At 31.1% G+C, this 25,879-nt stretch overlaps 1 long non-coding RNA gene and 1 pseudogene across 16 annotated transcripts; one reads left to right on the forward strand and one right to left on the reverse strand.

The window, feature by feature from the left end:
• Positions 1-9,108: 9,108 nt before the first annotated feature.
• LOC140919331 (uncharacterized) lies at positions 9,109-9,962 on the forward strand (annotated as a pseudogene).
• Positions 9,963-10,334: 372 nt separating this feature from the next.
• Positions 10,335-20,232, reverse strand: LOC101494233 (uncharacterized). 16 transcript variants are annotated; one of them, XR_012162051.1, is made up of 9 exons: positions 20,008-20,215; positions 19,297-19,408; positions 18,126-18,212; positions 17,437-17,492; positions 11,442-11,513; positions 11,224-11,290; positions 11,048-11,129; positions 10,768-10,850; positions 10,335-10,640 (listed from the first exon to the last, which is right to left on the reverse strand). It is a non-coding gene; the product is annotated as an uncharacterized lncRNA (long non-coding RNA). The 16 variants fall into 16 exon arrangements; XR_012162039.1 differs by having other exon boundaries at positions 11,048-11,137; positions 20,008-20,210; XR_012162048.1 differs by having other exon boundaries at positions 11,048-11,097; positions 20,008-20,208.
• Between the last annotated feature and the right edge of the window lie 5,647 nt (positions 20,233-25,879).

Raw genomic sequence — 25,879 nt, forward strand, 5'->3', positions numbered from 1 at the left:
TAATAATAATAATAATAATAATAATAATAATAATAATAATAGTAGTAGTAGTAAAAGGAAACCTAGCTATATATATATATATATAAGTGATAGCTTGAAAGAAAGATCAGAAGAAAAACAAAAGTGGGATTAGCGTGCCAACGATAGCCGCCTTATAACACCAAAGCCCTCAGGTATAATTCTTCCTCTATGTTACCTTGATCGAAGCATAATAGTGATAGGCAGAATTATAGCGGTAATATAAACATACAAAATAGTTGTGACAAGTAGGTGAAGCACAACTCCACATTTTGCATTTAACAATTCAAAATATTCATTTTCAATACAAGGAGTATTCAAGATAGAGATAAAATTAAACCTCTTGAAATTGACATTAAGTACCAATGTTACCTTCCCTGAATAGAAATTGGTGGCAAACAAAAAGTTACTTTTTATTTCCAAAGACTTCAAAGCAAGTTGAGCCATATGGACATTCCTTTCATCATTAACAAAAAAAGTTTATTTTTGAAACAAGACAAGTCCCTCAAACAAATTAGAAGTATTATATAGAAGTTTAAAAGATTTTTCAATAACGGAAAGAGTAAAGAGATGTGTAGTAGTACAATTATCAACTAATTCCACATGAAAACATTTACCCTTAAAAGAAAATCTCAAGATACTAACTTTATTTTAACATAAGAGTAAATATTCAAGTGAGCAAACAAATGTTTCTTAAGAATCCCAACACATTCTTTAAAAACATTGTCATGAACCAAATATAGTTTAGAAAGCACAACAACACATTTATCAAGAAAATCATTCAAGTCTTGGCTCATAATTCTCAAATCAAGTTTAGAAGAATAAAATGGATTAAACACTTGATGCATCATGGATTCAACTTTCAAACGAGGCAGATGGAAATAACACAAGTTAGACATTTCAACATGAATATTTGCAAACTTATCAAGCATAGGAGGAAGAAACTTATCAAACAATTTAAGAGAAACATGAATTGAAGTAGTAGTAGAAGAAATAAAGTTGTTAGGATTCAAACAAAGATTTTCCTTGCAAGCATCCTTTTGAGAAACCTTTGATCAATCACCTTTAACTTCAATGGATCGTTTAGCATTCCTTTTTTGGAGACCTATCTTCAAGCTTTTGAACATAAGAATCAACAATGTTAGGTAAATAGTTAGACTCAATTTTTTGTTCTTTGTCACTCGATTTTTTTTCCACTTCATCTTTCTTTTCTTTAATTTTCACTTTCTTTCTCAAGGCTAACTTATTTTTTTTCCTCTTTTTCTTTCTTTTCTTTGATTTTCTCTTTCTTTCTCAAGGCCAGTTTCTCTATTTTTCTTTCCTATTTTGTATATCCATTTTTATAAAGATATTTCATATACTCTGAATCCAATACAAAATCTCTAATATACTTTTCATAATACTTTCTTTTCTTTCTCGATCCTTCTTTTTATATTATGTGTCTTTTCTCTTTTGCATACCTCAAATCATCCCTCTCAAAATCTCTTTGCCTCATTTCTTTTTCCTTATCTTTATTTTCTTATCTTCTTTCTTCTTTCTTTTTCTATAAATATCCTCTCATACCTCATTTCCTTTTCATCATATACTCCATTTTTTTTCTTCTCAATTTCAAACCTATCTTTGTTTTGAGAAGATCTTCCATGATGAGATCTCTATCTCTTTGATTCACAAATTCTTCTCTCAAGGCATTCATTTGAGTATTCAACATTTTTGCAAAGTGACTCATAAGATAAGTGATCTCGGGGAAAGGGGGGTTTAATTCACTTCCACTCATTATTTCAAAAACAACAAATCAATGAGTATCACAATGATCAAGCAAATAACAAAAACAAGTTAAGAAGATAAAAATAAGGCTCTCACCACTCACTAAATGTTTATACTCAAAAAATGTATCACTCGTGTATATCACGGAATGATGGCTTTTTTTTCTTTAATGATGTGCACTCTTGTCGTTTTCCACTCAAACTCATCTATCAAGTTCTTAAAAAAAAGAACCCAAACAAGAATCCAAATTAAAGAATTGAAACACAATGTAACAAGTCCACAAAAGCTATCAACTCCAGAGTTTCAAGAAGAAAAACTCTAAGATAAAACTAAGAGAATTTAAAATGAAAAACAAGAAAAACTAAGTATATGAAAACACACTCAAGTAGATTATCAAAGATATAAGAAATATTAAAATTAAATGACTAAGTAGGCCAAATATGTGGTTGGTGAGATACTAAACTCAAACTTGAAATGCCTAAAAGAGGTAACAAGAATGCAAAAGATGTTTGATGTTTCATTAGAACAATTACGGGGTTTGTTTTTTTGGAAAAATGCATTTATTTTAAAAGTCCTTTAGTGCAGACTCACTTTTTCACAGCACTTATATTTTCATATTTTTCTTTATGTATTTGAATTCATCTCATTTTTCTAATCAATTTATCCTTTTAAACTTCTAGAATCAGACATGTATGAAAGAAATAACATTAAAAACAAATTTGCGGTTGAAATTTTAGATCAAACAATTGCAAGTGAAAATGATGATGAAACTAAACTCATATTTTTTTCTCGAAAAGAGCAACTATGGACTCGAAATTTCACCAAAATAATCAACTAGCAACTCAAGATTACACAAAAATAAAGATCAAATTTCAAGAAATTAACCTAAAATTTCAAATTTTCCAAGAACTTTAAGAACATCAAAAACTTAAAACATAAATTAAGAACAAATATTACCACTTGATAACAAGCTATGAATACCAAACGATGTAGATTTGAGTGTTTTTACATGAGATTGAAGATCTAACCAAGTGATTTCTTCAAATAAAGTGACAAAATAAAAGAGAAAATAAAGAAATAAATATGGATTAGGTTGAGAAGATGAAGAAGGCGCCACAATCAAAAATGATGGATAAGCCATTGTGGAATCGCTAAGGGAGCCATTGATAAAATTCAAAAAAATTATCATTCAATAACTTAAAGAGAATATCTAAATTTAAATTCTCTAGACCCGACTTACACCATTTAACTAAAATGATTACTATTCAAATTAAACACATAAAACTAAAACCATTATAAAATATTAACTTGAATTTTTTTTCCATCCTAATAAGCTCATTTTAGGTCCTCATCATTTATAATGTTCGACTTTTGTCTTACAAATTAAAATTTATTTGATTGTAGTTATTATATTTATTAAAAAATCAATATCTCTCGACAAGGATTAAAAATACACAATTTTTGTGTTTTACAAATACTACAACAATAATAGCATGTCTATAGGGCCAAAACTAAAACGTCATAATTTTATAACAACAAATAACATATTTAATAAATAGAAAAAACTTTCAAAAATCCATATTTTGTTAATGAAATAATTCCAAAATTGTAGGAATTGTTCAACCAATTCTTTAGATGATAAGACGATGAAGGGCAAAATTATTATATGTGAAGCAAGCATAGGAGTAAGAGTCCCATAGACCATTAAAGTTGATGCTATTGCTATCTTGATATAAGGTCAAATATCCACAGATTTGGTCCATTGCCTACAAGTTATCTTCGATCAAGGGATGCCATCAAAATAAATAAAATAGTACATACACTCCTCAAGGTAAGTGAACAATCCATATAAACTAAAATAATTTAGAACACCACATTTTTCTAAATTTTATTATGTTAATTAATTTGCATGTTTCGAACGGCAACCATATATAACAATGCTACACGAGATTATCAAAGTTATTTCTTATAAATAAATAGATTAAATTACATCTCTATCATTTTAACATATTTGTTGTTAATTTTTTTTTTATTTAATATTGTAGCCATACTTACTTGTTTTAGGTGGACATTATTGCAAGTTGATCTCCAATTTCAACAATTCTTGATAATCCTGATGATAATAGAAAATTAAAGTTCAATGTTATATCAAAAACATCAATGTCATACTCCCTTGTATCAGATATAAAATATACGTCAAATTGTTTCATCCTATATGGTCATCAGTTGTTATCTATTCAGCTCTAATGACAACAAATAATTTAAATAAACAATGTCTCACGTCAATCACATGCTTAATTTTAACTAATATTTGAAAAGAATTCTTTTTTTCAAAGTTTAATATTTTTTATAAACCATTAAAAAAAGTATCCATAAGGAGCTTGGGTTACACTTCTTTTCTTTAATATTAAAAGTCATACTCTATTAAAACATAAACATATATTATACTCCACTTAATTTTATTACATTCAAAATTGTATGTTTATTTTATCTCTTTTTCATTGTAGATATTATTAATGTATATTCATTTGTTACGTACAACATAATAATTGGAAAAAAAATTATTATATCAAAAAATGATTAAAAAAATAAAAATAAGATTTAAGATAAAAGTTTAAAGGTAATATATATTATTAAAGTTTTAATTGGTTGTCTAAAAAATTAATCTTAAAGTATTTATAATTACATACAAGTGATATTCAAGCTCTAAAAGAAGTTCTTTTTTAATATTCTCTGAAAGTTGTCTTGCAACTATTTTAAAATTTTAAAATTGTTTATATCATAAAATAGACATGCAGTGGACATTTCTTATATGAGTATAATTTAGTTAGTATGTTTTAAGCTAATAAAAGCAATTTTATTTCTTCCTTGTAGCTAAACAAATGAGTCCAGTAGATAACTGTGATGCAGAATTTGTTTATAGAGCCCATCAAATTAATCATATCAATGTTGTCAATCCTTGCTTAATGCACGAGGTCAATGTGGACAAGTTGTCAATACAACGGCATTACAACTAATAATGAGGGATGAAAGCAATTATTCAGAAACATTATCGACAAGAGATTTAAATTATCGTTCATTTTCTATAAGACCCCACGCCCTAAACATCATCTAAGGAGAAGTTTTTATTGAACTGTTACAAATGTTGGATTACTAATGTCTACATACAAAACAGTTGTGACAATTCGTAAAGAACTCGTCGTTTAAGTAAAACCTAATATTTTATCATTTACTTCATTAGGAGAAAGATTGACATTGTTCTCGCTGTGAACGAAAAAAATAATGAGGTCTACTAGGTCAACTTCTTTGGTTTGAAATTATGGTGAATTTTAGGTGAGGATTCCAATTATTGTTTTTTATGAGAGAACAGCAAAAGAGAAATGTGTTTGGTAATATTGTAAAAAAAATTAATATATATTAATTATATTGTAAAAATTTTAATTTTATATTTTTATTGAATAAATTTATACGTTTGTCAAAACAAAAATTAAAGTGGTACAAAAAGTATATACTTGTTAAAAAAAATAAAAATATGAGATATATGTCATGTCATTCATTGATTCATGATGAGACTAAATCTTTTTTCCCCACATCTTATATTGCACAAATACACAAATATGAGTAGTACATTATTTGACTTCAGTGACTCAGTAAAACAAATCAATTACAATACTTTGGCATAAGTGAAATAGCACACTAATGAGTTTTTACTAAAGTTTAAGGTGAAATTGATTTATAACGTCCTATACATGTACATTCTACTTTATTAATTTATTACATTTTTTTAAAATTTAAAAATAAACCATGAAAACATTTTCTTGAAAATAGTGCATCAATGACTATTTTTCATAAATTTATGTATATATATATATATAAAAGACAAAATTTATTATGTTTATTAGAAATTTAATAAGTCTAGAAACCAAATAAAAAGTTACAAAAATAAAAGAAACAGATATTTTGTAGTATGGTCTAAAATTGTCTTATAACTGAAAAGCTATCTAACATATGTTATTTGTAGATATGTGATGCGATATACGATATGCGATATGTTGATATGTGATATGTAGATATACAATATGTGATATGTAGATATGTGATAGCTGATATGTAATATGTAGATATGTGATATGTGATAGCTGATATCTGATGGATGATAGCGATAGAGCCTTTCAACCAACAATTATTATCGTTTAATAGGCGATATCATCTATCAGCCGATAACTACTATTGCATATCGCCTGATAGGCACTATAGCCTAATAGTTGATGTCATCTATTGTCCGATAGCCGTTATCGCCTATCGCCCGATAGCCGATGTCGCCTATCGCCCGATAGCCGATGTCGCCTATCGCCCGATAACCGATGTCGCCTATCGCCCGATAGGGGCTGTCGCCTATCGCCCGATAGGGGCTGTCGCCAATCGCCCGATAGGGGCTGTCGCCTATCGCCCGATAGGGGTTGTCGCCTATCGCCCGATAGGGGCTATCACCTGATAGGGGTTTTCCCCTATCACCCGATAGGGGTTTTCCCCTATCACCCGATAGGGGTTTTTTCCTATCGCCCGATAGGGTCTTTTTCCTATCGTCCGATAGGGGCTTTCCCCTATCGCCCGATAAGGGCTTTCTCCTATCGCCCGATAGGGGCTTTCGCCTATCGCCCGATAAAGCCTTTCGCCTATCGCCCGATAGGGGCTTTCGCCTATCGCCCGATAGGCGACAACGCATATCGTCCGATGGGCGAAAGCCCCTATCAGGTGATAGGCGAAAGCTCCTATCGAGTGATAGGCAACAACACTTATCGAGCGATATGCAACAACGCCTATTGGGCAATACGCGACAATCAGACGATAGGCGAAAACGCCTATCACTTATCAACTGTCAATTGATAGGTGATCGCTCAGCTATCATCTATCGCCTATCAGTTATCAACTAATAGGTGATACATGATAGGCAATCATTGATAATTAATGGCCGATAGCTGATAGACGATCGCTCGGCTATCAGTTATCACCTATCAACTGATAAGCGAAAATTAATAGCAGATAGTTGATAAGCGATTGCTTGGCTATCACCTATCAGCTATAAACTGATAAGCGATAGTTGATAGCATGTAGCCGACAACGCATATCGTCCGATGGGCGAAAGCCCCTATCAGGTGATAGGCGAAAGCTCCTATCGAGTGATAGGCAACAACACTTATCGAGCGATATGCAACAACGCCTATTGGGCAATACGCGACAATCAGACGATAGGCGAAAACGCCTATCACTTATCAACTGTCAATTGATAGGTGATCGCTCAGCTATCATCTATCGCCTATCAGTTATCAACTAATAGGTGATACATGATAGGCAATCATTGATAATTAATGGCCGATAGCTGATAGACGATCGCTCGGCTATCAGTTATCACCTATCAACTGATAAGCGAAAATTAATAGCAGATAGTTGATAAGCGATTGCTTGGCTATCACCTATCAGCTATAAACTGATAAGCGATAGTTGATAGCATGTAGCCAATAGCTGATAGGCGGTCGCTAATATGTGATATGCTATAATTGATTGTTGATATGTGATATTGATTGTTGATAGCTATTTAATTTAAAATAACAAAAAATGTGATATTTCTATCCAATTTTCTATTGTTTTACTAGTTTTTTTTTTATTCAATTCATTTTCTTACATCAATTTATTTCTTATGTTTATTTTTCTCTATCTCATTTCTCCAAGTGAGACATTATTTTTTATAGGCTAAATTACATATGTGATCCCTTAACATAATTTCAGGTAATGATTTAGTCCTTTATCTTTTTCTTTTCCCAACTTGGTCCTTTATTTTAATTTTAAGTGACAATTTGATATTTTATGTTTTAAAATTTCAATAATGTTACCATTTTTTATACAAAAATTCAAAAAACAATTTAATCAAAACTCATAAAATTAATTATATTCTTCAATATAATACAAATTTCATCAAATTCGTAATGCAAATCTTCAAATAAACTCATATTTTCATACTTTATTTGATATTGTTAGGGATAAAGGACTAAATTGGGAAAAAAAGAAGATAAATGACTAAAATGTTACCTGAAATTAAGTTAAGGGACCACATATGTAATTTAGCCTTTTTTATATTATGAATTTTTCTCCTCCCATTGTAATTGCTTATGCAACTTGTAGCCTCGTGCTCCAAATTTGAGAACTAAAATAAATAGGAAGAGAACTGAAATATTGTGACTCTTTCTCATTTGATTATAATGGTAGTGTATTCATAATAAAATGTGTTTCAAAGAGATCAGAGGAACAATCTACACTCATTACAATCAACAATGTTCTAACAAAAACTCTATGTTAGGATCAACTTCATCGTGACAACAAAAAAAAATAAATCAGATTTTACATAAAAAATATATAAGTCAATATTAGATGGTAAGAATTTTGCTAGTCTTTCACAAGAACCTAGGCCCAAATTCTACTGCATGTGTGAAAGTTTTATTGGTGGGTAATATGTTAGTACCTATTTAAGCACTATTTGAGCCTTAGATTTTCTCATTCCCTAATGTTGTCTCAACTCACCTAAACTATTTTATTTCTAACAAAAAAACGGTGGGAAAAGGTAGATTCCACCTGTGAAAAACATATTCCTAATTTTTGACAGAAGTACAAAAATATTTTTAATCTAAAGGCTACAAATTTGATCATCATTTTATTTTCTAAATTATATTTAACTTAAATACCCCTTCAATTATTGTACATTTTTCTATACTATATGATCGGGATCCCAACCTTATATTAAAACAACATATTATAGCATGTAGCTCCTTCATATTGAGACAATACACTGCACAAATCTCAAAGCAACAAGCAACACCAATTATATAATTCAAATGGAGGGTAATGTGGACGTAGAGAAGACAAACCAATTGATGACTCATAAGGTTTCGTGATTGCCAACACTAGGAAGAAATGCCAATTATATTCATCGTGCACCTCAAACTCATTTCAGTATCATAGCATCTTACAGAATATCACATGTAATTAATAAATATCATTCACATATTCACAATGTTGGGTAGACATGTTACCGCCTTACATATTCAAAGGAAAATTCATGCATGCACCACATGTTGTACACCGTGATTAACAAGTGTCGCATGTTTTATTGTTTTATTATATGAATTTAATTTTTTATCAACCAATATCACAATTGGATAGCTCTTATATAAAGATAGAGTCAAGGACTTGGTAACATCACACAAACATTGAGCTAGCTTTACAATTATCATAGAAAAAATAAAGAACAAACAACAAATTAAAGAGCAAAATATGTCAACAAAGTACCATGTTCGCTCAAACAATTTTCCTTCTAAGTCTCATCCTAACCCCACTAGAATACAACAAGATCTATGCAAAATCAAGACAGGAAATCCACATCTGATTCAATCATTACTGGCCTTTTATTTCTTGAAGATTTATACATTTCATTGGAATATCTTCTTAGTATGTCATCAACACAAAAGGCCATTTCTCACCAAGGTGAGAAATTTGTACAAGAGTTGTATGATGGTTCAGTCAGAATTTTGGATATATGTGACATCACAAGAGACACCATATTACAAATCAAAGAAAATATTGAAGCGTTCCATTCTTCTCTTAGAAAGAGAAAGGGAAATTCAAGCATTGAAACAAGTGTATATGAATACAACTTCTTCACAAAAAAAATGAAAAAGAATATCACAAAGTTGATCACATATTTGAAACAAATGGAAAGTAAATTTGGAGCATCAACAGTTTTGAATGAAGATCAAGAACTTGTTGATGTAATAAGAGTTATTAGAGAAGTCATTGTAATGAACATGTCTATCTTTCATTCTCTTTTGTCTTTCTTGTATGCATCAAAGTCAAAGTCAACCAAATGGTTGAGAGTGGCAAAGTTGATGAATAAGAGGGTAACATCATGTGAGGACAAGTTGAAAGGTTTCAACAAATTGAAGTGTGTGGAAGCAACTTTGAGCAGCCTTTTAAGAGAAGGTTCTAATGTTTCTAAGATGCAAGCTGCACATGAAAGACTGGAAACTTTGGAGAATTTCATTGAAAAGATGGAAAATGGTTTGGAGAATGTATTCAGACGCTTGGTTAAAACTAGAGTCTGTCTTTTGAACAACGTGACTATATCTTAGGGATCTTTCGAGGATAGAGAACTTTTGCACAATCAATTTGTATGTAAATATTAAGTATACAATTCAATAGTAATTACATCAATTAGATACAACAAATTTTTGTTCTTTATTTTTGCTCTTTTAATTTTTAATTTGAAGTTTTAATTCCTTTCTAAGGTCGGTATTCTTTGCCTAAAAACTACAATTACTATTTTTTGTAAACAAACATAATTCATCAACAAAAAGTGTAACTAAAACTATGAAAGTAACAAAAAAAACAATATCACTAGCTATGCCTAAGCACCTCGCAGCAAAGTATACTGTAAATACATAAATAGAAGAAAAAAAACATTGCAACCTAAAACAAAAACATATCTCCAAGACCAGAAAATCTAGATGATGTAGCCAGTAGCAAACAAATGAATTTAAGCACTCTTGAAAATCTGTCAAGAAAATAACTTTTTGATGGCCTTACAAGTTAGCATACAAATAGCCCTTTAAAAATCTAGGTCGTTGAAAACTTTAACTATTAAATCTAATTGCTATAAAGGACATCGGTCTACAATGACCAAATTTAGCATTGGTCAATGTTAAATTCAACCTTTATCTAAATGCCATGTAACTTACATTAAACAACCAAGGTGTTGAAAATCATTCATGCACTTAGCTATTGTTGTAGTCTCATCAACAGTACTTGCCCTGCAGAAGCATTGATATTATGGTTAAGACAAAAAAATATGTACCTCATGAGTTGGAAATGGCATTTACAACACAAGAATTGTAATGTAAAATCACAAGGAACTATAACTCAATTATATATACATACAGTTAACTTGGTCACTGGACTCTCTGCAACAGCTTTTCAGCCATTATTTAGCTACAATGTCTCTGAGTTCATAATAGCATTAGCTACGATGATAGTTGTTGATGGAGAATAGGCATTGACCAATAGATGAAACAACAATTTCCAAAGGAAAACTCAAATTAGTAGAATGAAAATTTCCCAAGTCCAACTTACAAATGATTGCCAATACTTCAAAATAGGACAAGAAATAAAATATAAATAATATAATAAGGTACGCTGAGACTAGAGGGCATCTGCATACCCGAACACGTCCATTTAAGCCAACTGCTATCTCGAAAGACAGTTTCTTCCCTAATGTATCAAGTAATGGACATGTGGGTGAGCTGAGAAGCTTTCAAACAACATACAATTTCTCATATCATGATCTGTTAAAAGTATGCACGTAAAGAAAAAGAAAAATAAATTTAAATTTCATACATCCTTGAGAGACCGATTGAACACTCGAACATATAGCCTTCTTCTAGGGCACCAAACTTTCCTACGGCTAAACAAACACCATAACAAAATAAAAGACATAATTATGTTTGCAAATATAGAATGGAAAGAAACTTAAAATTAACCAGAGAAAAACTCCATGATTAAAAGATACACACAAAAAGGAATTTAAAAATGAAGTCACGGAATAAGACACCAACCATCAGTGCATGACAGCTCAGGATTTATTCAGGGTTTGCTTTTACAACCCGCACATAAAGCAAAGTGTCTGCCTGCAAGGTGAAGAATTAAGCACAAAAAAACACAAACACCTACAAAAACAGGGTAGACGAACCAAGAAACACCATTTAACATTAACACCACCAGGGGAATGACAGGTTAAGTGTAAACTACAGTTGGGAGAGGCAGACTCTCAAATACCTATAAATTGAATAATGTAAATTTCATTCTTGTTTTCCTTTTATTTGTGAAACAGAGGACTCACTGTTTTCATATTCTGTTTTCTGGTTGTGTTCATTGTTATTCATCAATATAAGAACCATTACTCAATGGTATTCTTAATTCTTTACTATTCTAACATAGACACAAGAGGCAAGATTTCTCAAGCAGGCTAGTGACTTGACTTAAAGATAAGTAACAAGACCGTGTCATGTAACTGATCTCAAAATCTGTGTTTTGGACATAACTACTCAAAGGTACTAGTGCCAATGTTTGGACGCAATTTTATTGTCCTTGGTATAATGTATAAACAGGTCTCTTCACTTATATCTAGTTAAGTATGTTTATATTTATAGTCTAGGTCTCTAGGGTTATATTAGAAGATGAACTCCATATCATTTACTACTAGGCGTGCACAATAACGAACTCTTAATTCATTAATGTCGCCCCAGATCCCTCAACAACCATGATAATTGTGAATGTCATAATTCATAAAGCCAAGTAACTAAAAGATGTTGCCATTAGATAATGTGGAAAAGGATACCGCAAAGAGAAATAATTATCCTAAACAAATCTCTATTTTATAAAAAGAAGGTTCTCTACATGCACTAAAAAAGATAAAATGATACATACAGAAATTAAACTTAGGTATATTGCACAGTTTATCAATATGAGTCATGAGATATACCAAATATGAGTTATGCAAATAGCATACATATAGAATTTATGCACACCTCAAACTTAGGTATATTTCTTCTGGTTCCTCCTTCAAATTCAAGCACTGGTAGTGTTGAAGTTGTGGGATTTTAGAGAAAAGGAGGAGAGAAAATAATAAGGGTTTGAATATTATTGATAATAGCTTTATGCTGACTTGATTACAATAGGCTCAATACTAATCTCTATTTATAGAGAAACATAGACTAAATCCTAAATTAGGAATAAATCATAATAATAATAAGAGATATTCTAAGATATCTCTATAATTATAAATTGATCCTAAGAAATAATTTAAGATACTCTAATATAATATAAAAGATATTATAAGATATTTTTTAATATTCTAACACTCCCCCTCAAGCTAAAGCTTACTAAGCTTTAGCTTGCTACAAGAAAATATTTTGCTCCACAAAATAATAAAAAATATGGAGAGGCAACTCAGGGATGCATGCGAAGTCGAAGAGAATTGCTATAAATATAGCCTAGTCAGATAGTCTGATTAATCATCAGCCTGAGAGAAATTCATGGAAGGCAATTGAAAAAAGCAAGCTCCGTTCTTCTAAAAAACTGCATTTGGAAGCTTCAAACCAATAATAATGGAGAGGCAACTCAGGGATGCATGTGAAGTCGGAAAGAATAGCTATAAATATAGCCTAGCCAGATAGTCTGATTGATCATCAGCCTGAGAGAAATTCATGGAAGGCAATTGAAAAAAGCAAGCTCCGTTCTTCTAAAAAACTGCATTTGGAAGCTTCAAACCAATAATAATGGAGAGGCAACTCAGGGATGCATGTGAAGTCGGAAAGAATAGCTATAAATATAGCCTAGCCAGATAGTCTGATTGATCATCAGCCTGAGAGAAATTCATGGAAGGCAATTGAAAAAAGCAAGCTCCGTTCTTCTAAAAAACTGCATTTGGAAGCTTCAAACCAATAATAATGGAGAGGCAACTCAGGGATGCATGTGAAGTCGGAAAGAATAGCTATAAATATAGCCTAGCCAGATAGTCTGATTAATCATCAGCCTGAGAGAAATTCATGGAAGGCAATTGAAAAAAGCAAGCTCCGTTCTTCTAAAAAACTGCATTTGGAAGCTTCAAACCAATAATAATGGAGAGGCAACTCAGGGATGCATGTGAAGTCGGAAAGAATAGCTATAAATATAGCCTAGCCAGATAGTCTGATTAATCATCAGCCTGAGAGAAATTCATGGAAGGCAATTGAAAAAAGCAAGCTCCGTTCTTCTAAAAAACTGCATTTGGAAGCTTCAAACCAATAATAATGGAGAGGCAACTCAGGGATGCATGTGAAGTCGGAAAGAATAGCTATAAATATAGCCTAGCCAGATAGTCTGATTAATCATCAGCCTGAGAGAAATTCATGGAAGGCAATTGAAAAAAGCAAGCTCCGTTCTTCTAAAAAACTGCATTTGGAAGCTTCAAACCAATAATAATGGAGAGGCAACTCAGGGATGCATGTGAAGTCGGAAAGAATAGCTATAAATATAGCCTAGCCAGATAGTCTGATTAATCATCAGCCTGAGAGAAATTCATGGAAGGCAATTGAAAAAAGCAAGCTCCGTTCTTCTAAAAAACTGCATTTGGAAGCTTCAAACCAATAATAATGGAGAGGCAACTCAGGGATGCATGTGAAGTCGGAAAGAATAGCTATAAATATAGCCTAGCCAGATAGTCTGATTAATCATCAGCCTGAGAGAAATTCATGGAAGGCAATTGAAAAAAGCAAGCTCCGTTCTTCTAAAAAACTGCATTTGGAAGCTTCAAACCAATAATAATGGAGAGGCAACTCAGGGATGCATGTGAAGTCGGAAAGAATAGCTATAAATATAGCCTAGCCAGATAGTCTGATTAATCATCAGCCTGAGAGAAATTCATGGAAGGCAATTGAAAAAAGCAAGCTCCGTTCTTCTAAAAAACTGCATTTGGAAGCTTCAAACCAATAATAATGGAGAGGCAACTCAGGGATGCATGTGAAGTCGGAAAGAATAGCTATAAATATAGCCTAGCCAGATAGTCTGATTAATCATCAGCCTGAGAGAAATTCATGGAAGGCAATTGAAAAAAGCAAGCTCCGTTCTTCTAAAAAACTGCATTTGGAAGCTTCAAACCAATAATAATGGAGAGGCAACTCAGGGATGCATGTGAAGTCGGAAAGAATAGCTATAAATATAGCCTAGCCAGATAGTCTGATTAATCATCAGCCTGAGAGAAATTCATGGAAGGCAATTGAAAAAAGCAAGCTCCGTTCTTCTAAAAAACTGCATTTGGAAGCTTCAAACCAATAATAATGGAGAGGCAACTCAGGGATGCATGTGAAGTCGGAAAGAATAGCTATAAATATAGCCTAGCCAGATAGTCTGATTAATCATCAGCCTGAGAGAAATTCATGGAAGGCAATTGAAAAAAGCAAGCTCCGTTCTTCTAAAAAACTGCATTTGGAAGCTTCAAACCAATAATAATGGAGAGGCAACTCAGGGATGCATGTGAAGTCGGAAAGAATAGCTATAAATATAGCCTAGCCAGATAGTCTGATTAATCATCAGCCTGAGAGAAATTCATGGAAGGCAATTGAAAAAAGCAAGCTCCGTTCTTCTAAAAAACTGCATTTGGAAGCTTCAAACCAATAATAATGGAGAGGCAACTCAGGGATGCATGTGAAGTCGGAAAGAATAGCTATAAATATAGCCTAGCCAGATAGTCTGATTAATCATCAGCCTGAGAGAAATTCATGGAAGGCAATTGAAAAAAGCAAGCTCCGTTCTTCTAAAAAACTGCATTTGGAAGCTTCAAACCAATAATAATGGAGAGGCAACTCAGGGATGCATGTGAAGTCGGAAAGAATAGCTATAAATATAGCCTAGCCAGATAGTCTGATTAATCATCAGCCTGAGAGAAATTCATGGAAGGCAATTGAAAAAAGCAAGCTCCGTTCTTCTAAAAAACTGCATTTGGAAGCTTCAAACCAATAATAATGGAGAGGCAACTCAGGGATGCATGTGAAGTCGGAAAGAATAGCTATAAATATAGCCTAGCCAGATAGTCTGATTAATCATCAGCCTGAGAGAAATTCATGGAAGGCAATTGAAAAAAGCAAGCTCCGTTCTTCTAAAAAACTGCATTTGGAAGCTTCAAACCAATAATAATGGAGAGGCAACTCAGGGATGCATGTGAAGTCGGAAAGAATAGCTATAAATATAGCCTAGCCAGATAGTCTGATTAATCATCAGCCTGAGAGAAATTCATGGAAGGCAATTGAAAAAAGCAAGCTCCGTTCTTCTAAAAAACTGCATTTGGAAGCTTCAAACCAATAATAATGGAGAGGCAACTCAGGGATGCATGTGAAGTCGGAAAGAATAGCTATAAATATAGCCTAGCCAGATAGTCTGATTAATCATCAGCCTGAGAGAAATTCATGGAAGGCAATTGAAAAAAGCAAGCTCCGTTCTTCTAAAAAACTGCATTTGGAAGCTTCAAACCAATAATAATGGAGAGGCAACTCAGGGATGCATGTGAAGTCGGAAAGAATAGCTATAAATATAGCCTAGCCAGATAGTCTGATTAATCATCAGCCTGAGAGAAATTCATGGAAGGCAATTGAAAAAAGCAAGCTCCGTTCTTCTAAAAAACTGCATTTGGAAGCTTCAAACCAATAATAATGGAGAGGCAACTCAGGGATGCATGTGAAGTCGGAAAGAATAGCTATAAATATAGCCTAGCCAGATAGTCGCGATAAACAGTGCTGTGACTGATCTGCTAAAAATAAACGAAAAGCTACAAAAGATCTCACCGAATATTGGAATGTTAGAAAAGAGAAACTATAATTATATTCCCTAATTGTTGGGAACTCGACAGCGGAATAGAGGCGGAATCGTTCAAGGAGGATCGAAATAGGCTCTAGATACCATGTTGAAGTTGTGGGATTTTAGAGAAAAGGAGGAGAGAAAATAATAAGGGTTTGAATATTATTGATAATAGCTTTATGCTGACTTGATTACAATAGGCTCAATACTAATCTCTATTTATAGAGAAACATAGACTAAATCCTAAATTAGGAATAAATCATAATAATAATAAGAGATATTCTAAGATATCTCTATAATTATAAATTGATCCTAAGAAATAATTTAAGATACTCTAATATAATATAAAAGATATTATAAGATATTTTTTAATATTCTAACAGGTAGAAATGCTAAAGCATGTCCTTTTATATCCACAAGAAAGTTCTGCACAGATATAAAATGAAATTTTAAATAAAATAGAATAAACCTCAAAGCTAAGAAAAAAATTCAATTACTTTCAAGGAAATAGAGAGTACAAGAGTTGAACGGAACCAAGAAATTCATTCATTTTGTAATTTGTAGTAATTTTTTATTTACATATTATACGTTAAGATACATTATCGACCCCGCCCAGCGGGATAAAGCTTGGTTGTTGTTATATGTTAAGACACAACAGCCCTGAATTACCATCATGTGCTTTGTGTTGGTGTAGGCAAAAACTATATTTTGAAGAAGGCCATTATCACCATGCAATGGCTAATTCATTTTTCTTGGCCAACATTAAGGACTTAACAAAGTAGATAAATACTGATCTAGAACTATAAGCCTTGAGCACTCCGCTAGGGCAATGTACTCATCTAACTCGGGTTTCAAAAACTTCGAGGAAAAGAGATCTCGATATTGTATGGTTATACGAGAAAAGGTACAAAATGTTTTACTGATGGTATCTTGATCATAGAACACCAAAATAAAATAACCCTATTTTATCCTGGAATAAGACAATCCAACCTAGGATAAATCCCTAAATAAAAATATCCCAAATGGAACCCTAATTTCTAAATTGAAAACCCAAAAATACTTGCCCAATTGATACCATTACAGCATTACCATAAACTTTATATAGTTAATAGAAACTAACAAGTTATAGAACCTATAAAAATTGCATTCAGCAAGAAAGTAGAGCAAACCTAAAGAACTTCAATGAACAGAAAAACTAACCAAAAATACAAAGTTTCTTACATCTGATCTGGAGTCAACAACTATTCCAAGAACCGAATCCTCTGCATGAGGCAATACTGTACAAAACAGCATAATCAGAATAAGGAAGGAAAGAAGATAGCATTTCTCTAAGCCTAGAGAAAATAATTGCAAGCCTCTTCCAGAATGCAAATTACAATTCATCTTAAAAAGCAAAAAATTAACTCTCATATTCTAATACATACAGAGTGTGCTAAGGAGTAAAAATTTAAAAGCAAAATAGCGACACATCACTAACCTAATTTCATGGTTACTTACCACCTCATTCAATAAGGTTAGAAAGAGATCGAAAGCAAACACTGTAAAAGGTTCAACACAAATTACATGACAGGTATTGCCTCCAAATATAAAAGGCAACCAAATTTTGACACTAACAGATGACATTACAATGAAAAATGAAAGCATTGATTTTGGGATAATATTTCCACCAACTTCCACTTTAGCCCTCTTGTTGTAGGTCGGAAACATATTAGTCCAATCTATTAAAATATCCCAGGAATACATATAATAGAAACACATGCTTGATTGTAAGGCATATGTTATAGATATTTGGCAGTAAATTCAAATAACAGATAAACATGTTATAAAACCATAATGGAATTGAACCAGTAACTTTGAAAAATCAACATTGTCACGTCAGTCAAAAAAATCCTTTACACTACTATACTCACCCTCTTTTGAGAGCTTTCAACCCAGTATTTATTAGGCTTGGAGAACCTAAGCTTGCATGCCTTCATTACAGAAATCACATCATCATCCTAAAAAAATTTATACAAATGAGAGTCTGTTACTAATATACTGAAAAAAAAATGAGAAAAATGCAAGAAAAATCCTTTACTATTTCCTTCTTGCTTAGAAGATACCAAATATCGAGATGAATAAAGAAATAAGAGATTTAGAGCAAGACACCTTAGGTTCACACAAAATTGAAATTTTAAGTTCCATAAAGTATACATATATACAGCAATTCCACATAATGAAATTAAAAAGATCTAAACATCGTAATATCAGTAAGTTGAAATTTTAGAGTTAATGAAATGATGAGTTTCCACTCACTTTATGCCTAAGTAAAAGAAGAAGGCATTGATGAAAATTAGTGCAATGTGTGCTTCTAATATATATTGCACTATTGTTGAACAGAAAAAAGAGTGAGACACTTGACTAGTGCAATCATAAGTTTTCAAATTTCAAACAACATATCTCAGACGGAAATTATCAATTGATTGTTATCTAGCATGACTGTCAGGGTCCTTAGTGTCAAACTAAACATGGTATCAAATAAAGAAAAAAATGAGTGTCGGTGTGCTTCCAATATAATATGCTGCACTAATGTTGAACTGAAAAAAGAGTGAGACACTTGACTTATGATCTATTTGGATTGGCTTTTTTTAACTTATCTACTGCCATAAACATTTTATGAGACTGTTTGACAGAGCTTATGTAAACAGCTTATGACATATCCATAAGCTTTTTTCACCTTATTCCCGTAAGCTCTCCAGAATAGCTTATGAAAACAGTTTAACTATGTTTTCTCTTTTGTTATAGAAATAACTTATGCATAAACACTTATATGATCATTGTTTATATTATAAACATTCAATTAAGTTGTTTATCCAAACAGGGCCTAAGCATAGTAACGAGTGAGTGTTGTAATTTTGTGAAAGTGGAGAGGTGCCTGACGTAAACCGCCTCCAAGCTTAATGTTCTGGTTTGTCATGGTAGAGAGGTCAAGAACCACATCATCTCAGATACTATAAAACCATACATTATTATTTTATTAACATAATGAAAAAAATTATGCAAAATAGTTGTACACATTAACAAATAGCAGCAAGCACTCACCACTAATTGAATCGTTAATAAGTTTGTGGAGGATTTAGTTTCCATTTGAGAAAGAAATAAGAAAAGGATGCAACATTAATAGCTTGAAGTCCCCGCAACTTTGTATTTGAAACTGTAAACAACATTTAGCATACAAATATAATAGTAACCATGACAAATAGGAGAATTAAGATATATTGCATTGCAACAGAGGTTACAATAAGATGGTTGGAGAGAATCTCTCTACTAGAAGAAATTATAAAGGTAACTCGAGTACCCTAATTACTGATATCCTACAACAGTACTTTTCATCCAGGGCCACTCCTAAGATATTTGGTGCCCTGAGCGAACAATAAAAATAAAACCTCGTGATTATTATATTTTTTCTTGCAAAAACATTAATAATGTACTCATTATAATCAAGATTCTTTTAAAAAAAAGAAATCATTTGCAAGTCACGATTTCAAATAAGAGAAAAAAAAAAAACAATATCAAATAAGAGAAAAAAATCAAGTCACAGTTTTTGAAAAAAAAAAACCCTTCTCCTCCTTCAAAATGATGTTTGAAAACAATCTAACATAATAGAAGAACAATAATTCAACGAAAGAAACAATACACCAAAAAAAATCAAAAGAAAACTAAAATGTTCAAAATAAGAACAAAACAACCATTGAAACAACGTAAAAAGAATAAATAAGAGAAAAAATTTGGTAAGGATGAACAGAAACGAACCAGAACTATACGATTAAGAAAGAAGGAAGGACGGTGCCGGCCGAGTTGCCGGAAAACGGTGCCGGAAGGTGGAAGGTCGGTGGTCTTGGATGATGGGAAAGTGAGAATGGTTTTGGAGTTTGAGAAAGACTAGCAGTGAGCGTAAAAACATAGACGAAAAACAAGAAACTTTATTTATACGTGTTTTAATTTTTATAGAAGGATGATACTGACACGTGGAGGGAACAGCATGAGTTTATGAAAGGATTGGGTGTGGTAATCGCAGTCCTATACTGTTTGATGCATTTAAAACTATCATGTATCTGTTGTGGCTTAGACGCCATACCGTTAGATATGAAAGAGAATATCTTATCATACAAGATCAATTATACATGGATGAAAATTTGACTTCCTAAAACATTGTGGGACTTAATATTTTTAAATGGCTACTTTTTTAGTGTTTGTTTTCTTTATGATTGATATAATTTACATTTTGTAAGTATTAACTTTTTTATGTAAATTTTGAGTTTCTTTTTCTTAATGGTTAAGGAGTTTCTTTTTCTAAATTTTAATATAATTGTCAATGTTTTTGTTGATTAGTTAATTTTAATATGATATTTATTTTATTTATATTTAACCACCTTATAAAATTTGCCCTCATTTTGTCATTACTATTATTATATCATTGATTTTTATAAATACATAAACAATATCCTTAAGTTTTTATGTGGACATCACGTAACCTCACAATTTGTGTGTGCAAGTTTATTGTGGTATTTACTAATTTATATGAAAAAAATTATATACAAACAATTAAAGACTCACTTGTTACAAATTCTAAAAAAAATATTTTGTTATTTAAAAATTTAGATATTTTTAAGAAAAGGAGAAATTGTTTTTATGTTATTTTTTTATTTTCATTTTATAAAAAAACTATAATAAATAGATAAAAAATATTAAAATTAATTAATTTTTTAAAATAAAAAATATAACAATCGTACAATAAGTAATGTTTTAGAATAAATTAAATTTTCTAAGACTTTCGCTTAAGGTTTGTCTAATATCGAGAATTTTGAAGTGTTTATAGACTCTATATATGAGGATATTATGTTGTAAAGGAACTTAACTTCAATGTTATTTATCTTCGTATAATCATTGAAATTATCTTATTAAAGTGAGTATTTGGATTTATCTTGTGAGAAATAAAAGTAATTATTAAAATATAAATTGATTTTGATTAAGTTTTTTTAACATATTTAAAAGTTCCCATAAGAGAAATTTCCTAATATAAAATCTAAACTTAAAATAGAAATTTGGAGCTTTCATAAATAATTAAAAAAACAATTTTAATTTCAAATTTATTGTTCATTACCTTGACATATTAAAATATATATTACGTTACATTTAACTTACTTTCAATAAAAATTAATTTGAATCCATTAAAACCAAACAATCCTACATTTTAAAGGAGCAATTGTATGTCATTGAAGGGGCAGTTCTAGAGGAATCAATCATATTGATATCGAATTTTTGAAATATATTATAAGCTACTTCCTAAATAAGCAAGGACAAATTGCAAAACCTTAAATGTAGTGAAAATGATACTTTTTTCAATTCTTCAAGAAAAAAGATTTAAAAAAAAAAAAGAATAAATTATGAAACCATCTTGAATATGAAAATCAATAGTTACCACCATACAGTTGAAAATTGAAATTCATCAAAATGTTCTCTATAGAAAACCACCATTCTAAGGATTAACCAATGGAGTCTAGAGCTGCAGGGTTGATGCCAATGTGTTAGGACTTCTCAGCACTTCTTAGTGTGTTTGGAAATTATAATGCAAGCTCATCTTGAAAAAAACTTTAGATTCTTTTCATTGAATCACTTTTTAACTAACTTCAAAATATCGCCGACAAGATGTAACCAACCAGTCACAAGGACCAGATTTATCAGTCAAACAAATTTTGCATATTAGATCTCTATACTCGGACACGATTGATAAGTCGAGATGTATATATATTTTCTACAGCAATACTCTTAGTAGCGCTATTAACACATTCTCTGACATTTATTTTCACATTTTTTTCTATTATTTTTTGAAATTCATGCATATCCCACTATTTTCGAAATAGGTCATACCAAACCTAACAATTGACCTAGATGAATTTCACCGAAAGTTAGAGTGTTGAAAAGAGTGTGTCACATAGTTTGTTTATTCCTCATCTACATTATCTATATTCCCTTAATGTGAGCTAGATGGTAAGAAAACATGCAACAATGTGTATCAAGTGCACATTATACTAATGTTTTATACTGTCAATCAATCACAAATGTTAGATCGTTAATAATGTTTAATTTTTCTCACAATTACTTATAAAGTCACGTACATGATTGATTATGATTTGTCGACAGTGTTGATGCTTGGGATCCAACTTTGTTATACACCAATAAACTTGGTACAAACAACGCCTTCTTGAAATAGACTCCTACAATTTCAATTTAATTGTTTCTTTATAAGAAGAAAGCCACTTATTTGCCAAAAACTATTAATCATAGGGAGTTTTTAATCATCGTGAGACCAAACCAACTTTGATAATTGTGTCCTAATCAAATCCTTCGAGAGACTACTAACCATGATCAACACATGTTTCCATTAGGCAAGGAAGAAGAAACTGAGGATCTCAAATAGTCAGACAGTTGAACAACAATATCTACAGGTCATTCAACAACTTTAACTCAATGTTCGATTAAGAAATGAATCATCAACTCTGATTAAATGAATCTGCTCCATAGTTTGATTGGTAGTTTCTCAGCTTATATTGTACCGGAGCGGATTTTCTCTGAAATCCTATTTCCACATGTTGATAATTGAAAGATTTATTGATAATTGAAAGAAAAAAAAAAGAATTTCAAGTAATTTAAATTTGAAACAAATCACACACATATAGAGGCCAAGAGAATGCGATAAAATGGAGTTAGTGGCAGATCTAAAAACTTTTTGTTATGGGGACAAAAAATTAAATATGTAATATATTTTATCGGGAAAATAATATTATATTGAATGACGAATCTTTGTTAATAGTTTTAAAGAGTGATTGACAATTGAGAAAATAAATAAAAATTCATATAAAACTAGGACTTGAGGTATTGATATTACAAGTGAAACCATGACCCTAGATTTTCTTTTCATTAATTCAAAGTTATGTTGTTATATACTCTTGTTATAATATTTATGTTACCGTTACATTTTCGTTATCGTGAACCAACAATAATTTTTATTAGTTTAAATAATATAAAATCTTGATTAGTTTGGTAGTTGTTAAATTAATCTATGTGGATATGATAATCTTATATACTATTACTTGACAAACCCGTGCACTTGCAAATTTTGTGCAACACTGTGTTTTTTTTTTTTATGGTGGCATTGAAGATCGTTTGCATGTTCTCGTTTAGTGCAACAATGAAAGGAATTGTTGGCAGCAATGTAGGTTTAGAGATTTGGAGCAAACTTAGCTGCAATTGTGGTTTTTGCTCTTTTTGTAGAGGCTTAATCATACACAAGTGGTATCTATGGTAAAGGCTTAATCATACACAAGTTGTCACACGGGTTATAAGGGCTTTAAAGTAGGTCCATGATCTTCAACTTGAATAAGTGGATATTGAATTAGATTCAAAGGGTGTTGTTGATAACTTTCATTTATTTTTATTTATAAAAGATAATATAAAATATCGAAGCTCAAATTGAAAAAGAAAATTAATTGGACTTTGAATTATAAGTCTAGTCACAAAATATATAATAATTATTTTGTAAGTAACTAAATTATGTTTGTGAAAAAACGAAGCAATAGAGTGAAAGAGTTATATGTAGTGAGAGTGTTATATCTAGCAAGAGCATATATATGGTGTTCATATTTGAATTATAACTATTTGAAAATTGAATCTAATTAGTTTTTAGTTAAAAAAATTAAATCGATATGATTTTGATTTATTTAAAATCGGACTAATTCTTCAAATTAGTGAATTAATTTATTTTTCTGAATTGAACCGAATTGTTTGACCTTGATGACTAAGAAATGCATGTTACCATTAGTGGTCATAGATTGCTAATTAGAAGTATAAGTTGGAAAGAGAAAATGAAAACAAAAAAGATAAAATTGGCTAGTTATGTTTTAATAATAACTATAATTGGATCATTATAATTTTGGACTTCATGACAACAAGTAAAAAAATTTCATGTTGAGAGTTGCAATAATGATATATGATGTTTACTTTTATACAACAAAAAGTATAAAAATACATTTTTTTTTAGGTGTAAGAGGCAAAAGAAAATAAAATATATTTGTCATTATTTTATTTTTTATAAGATATTTGTTATTTATTAATTAATATTTTATTTTGCTATATAAATATAAACCAAATAAACATTTTATTAGAAACACAAATTTATTAATAAAGGAAATACAAATGATACTTTAACCTTGCATCAACAAAATTGTTCAAACTCAGCATTATAGCAGATGAATTTCATCCATCTGTCGTCGTCAATTTCCTTTACTTTTTAAATTAATTTGCTATCTCTTCCTTCCACACTTTCTGTAACACCCTAGCAATTACCGTTATCGGCGGTGCTATCTCACGATCTTCTCACCCCCTATCTACCAGGAAAAATAACGAGTTTTTGCCTTTTTTGGGACTCGAGTCTAGTACCTGGGAGATAAGTATTGTCTCCACACAGCTCAATTGGTAGTGGGACTGTGTGGAGGCGGTACTTGTCTCCTACGTACCGAGCTCAAATCTCACGGAAGACAAAAACTCGTTATTTCGACTAGTGGATTGGGGGTGAGAAGATCGTGAGATAGCACCGCCGGTAATAGTAATTGCTAGGGTGTTACAGAAAGTGTGAAAGGAAGAGACATAAAATTAATTTAAAAAATGAAGAAAATTGATGACGACAGAAAGATAAAAGTCCTAGTTGTGCTCGATGATGTGTGGAGCGGGCTTAATTTTGATTGGTTAGTACTTCCATCTTGAAAAAGCATGTGATTGGTTTTATTAGTAGAAGTGAAAATGAAAACATAAAATATGATAAATAAACGGAAAATTTTGTGAAGGTTTATTTTTAAAAATGTGTTCTTGAAATTTGAGTCAACATAAAAAATTAGGGGTCTTTTTAACTACATTAAGAGTTCATAGAATTTGGGTTGAACCTAACTTAATCCAACAAAACCAACTTATAAGGTGAAAATATCTCAAATTATAAAGACATTGTTTGGTCATATTTTTTTAATATGAGACTCTTAATATTTGTAGCATGATCTGATAGTGGTGATTTGATAACATTTGATCTAGTGAATCATGGATAATCATTCATATCATTTTAGAATTTGTTTGAGTCTAATTTAACTCTTATAAAACAGATTTGTAAGGTGATGATGGCCTCCACTTAATACACATTGTGAGATGATATTTCATCCAATGTAAAACTCTTAACAATGATTAAAAAGTAGAGTGGATGTTTGGTAGCCTCTATTTTTGTATTTTTGAAGAAAAATAATTGTATTCTTTTCTTGCTTGATGTATATATCATTTTTAATAATTATAGAGAATCTCTCGACTTTCGTTCTCTTTTATTGTATTTTATACTTCTCTTGATGTGTATAATGAGTTTTGTATTTATTAGTGCATATGCATCTTATTAAATGAATTTAGAATATTTTTATCCTCTCATGTGAAGATATCTTTTTCTTTTTTTCTTCTTTTAGGTAAAGTCAAATTCTTGCTTGGAGAATAATTTGCTTCTTTGTTAATTGAGGAATCCTTGAATATAAAAAATTCATTATATTATTTTTGCATTCCAATTTATACTTTTCCTCAGTTTTCCATTCATCATTTA

Source organism: Cicer arietinum, chromosome 2, assembly GCF_000331145.2.
Source record: "Cicer arietinum cultivar CDC Frontier isolate Library 1 chromosome 2, Cicar.CDCFrontier_v2.0, whole genome shotgun sequence".
NCBI classification, from domain to species: domain Eukaryota; kingdom Viridiplantae; phylum Streptophyta; class Magnoliopsida; order Fabales; family Fabaceae; genus Cicer; species Cicer arietinum.